The sequence below is a fragment of the Otolemur garnettii genome, unplaced genomic scaffold, assembly GCF_000181295.1.
Source record: "Otolemur garnettii isolate 467f Iridium unplaced genomic scaffold, OtoGar3 scaffold00102, whole genome shotgun sequence".
Classification (NCBI taxonomy): Eukaryota; Metazoa; Chordata; class Mammalia; order Primates; family Galagidae; genus Otolemur; species Otolemur garnettii.
In genome coordinates this window covers 614,349-616,165 of record NW_003852497.1, presented here as the reverse complement: position 1 = coordinate 616,165, position 1,817 = coordinate 614,349, and positions in this window count along the sequence as shown.

Here is a 1,817-nt window from a genome sequence, read left to right as displayed (position 1 = left end):
TTTTTTTTTTTTTTTTGAGACAGAGCCTCAAGCTGTCCCCCTGGGTAGAGTGCTATGGCATCACAGCTCACAGCAACTCCTGGGCTTAAGCGAGTCATCTGCCTCTGCCTCATCACAGCTCTCCTCCAACTCCTGGGCTCAAGCGAGTCTCCTGCCTCTGCCTCTCAAGTAGCTGGGACCACAGGTGCCTGCCACAATGCCTGGTTATTTTTTGGTTGCAGCCATCATTGTTGTTTGGCAGGCCGGAGCTGCATTCGAACTCGCCACCTTAGGTGTATGTGGCTGGCACCTTAGCCACTTGAGCCACAGGCACTGAGCCCCTTTCTCTACTGTTGTTCAGGGATATCTCTTCCGTCATATATTACGTTTCTAAAGATCTGTGGGTTTCTGGGCTCTTTTTCTTTGATGTGTTTGTCTACCCTTCCTCAATCATCTATGAATTAACTCTTAGGGATTTAGAAGAAGGCTTAGTGTCTGGTAGGGCAGATCCTCTCACATTGTTCTTCAAAATTGTCATAGCTTTTCCTTAGCTTTAATCTTTCATGTGAAGTTTGGGATAAAGTTGCTGAGGTACAAGAAAAATCTACTCGAGAATTTTTTTTTGAGACAGAGTCTCAAAGCTGTTCCCCAGGGTAGAGTTCCATGGCATCATAGCTCACAGCAACCTCCAACTTGGGCTCAAGAGAGCCTCAGTTTTTCTATTTTTAGTAGAGACGGGGTCTTGCTTTCACTCAGGCTGATCTCAAATTCATGAACTCAAGCAATCCCCTTCCTCGGCCTCTTAGACTGCTGGTATTACGGGCGTGAGCCACCATGCCCAGCCACTACTTGGGAATTTTGATTAAAATTGCATTGAATTAATATATTAATTTTGGTATAACTGATACCTTTTCTTTATTTCTTTTTTTACAGTAGCATTTTATTTTAATACCTATTATGCCATGAATTCATAGGGAGTAGGTTCCAGAGCTCAGGCTCCTTTCCGTTGGTTCTCACAAAGTGGGCTTCTCTGGTGGAGCAGGCTGGTGCTTCAGCTGAACCCAGGTCCCTTTCTCTGTGGCTTCCTTCTTTTTCTGATTGTTTTTCTTCAGCACTTTAGGAAGTTATCTCGGCTCTTGGAGTGCTAAATATGCTGAATACAAACATTAATCCTCTTGGCAAGAATCTTGCCCTTAACTTGTTTGTTTACAACAATGCCAACAGCATGCTGGGTGACACTGTAGACTCTTCCAGTTTTGCCGTGGTGACATCGGTGTGGCCTGCCTTCTGAACAGTACCCATTCCTGTGATGCCTACAATATCACCTTCCTTGTAGATTTGCATATATGTGGCCAAAGGAACAACTCCATGTTTTCTTTTTTTTTTTTAAAGACTTTATTTATTTATTTATTTGCAGTTTTTGGCCAGGGCTGGGTTTGAACCCACCACCTCCAGCATATGGGGCTGGTGCCCTACCCTTTTGAGCCACAGCCACCACCCTACTCCATGTTTTCTAAAAGGCCTAGAGAACACGTGTGGGGGACTCTCTTCTTTCCCTTTGTGTTTGTCATTTTGGTGAATCACTGGAAGATGGCATCTCCAGCCAAAAGGAACTGATATTCTTTCTTTTATTCTTTTTTTTTGAGACAGAGCCCCAAGCTGTCACCCTGGGTAGAGTGATGTGGAATCACAGCTTACGGCAACCTTCAACTCCTGGGCTCAAGCAACTCTCCTGCCTCAGTCTCCCAAGTAGCTGGGACCACAGGCACCTGCCACAACGCCTGGCCATTTTTTAGTTGCAGCCATCATTGTTGTTTGGCGGGCCCGGGCTGGGGATT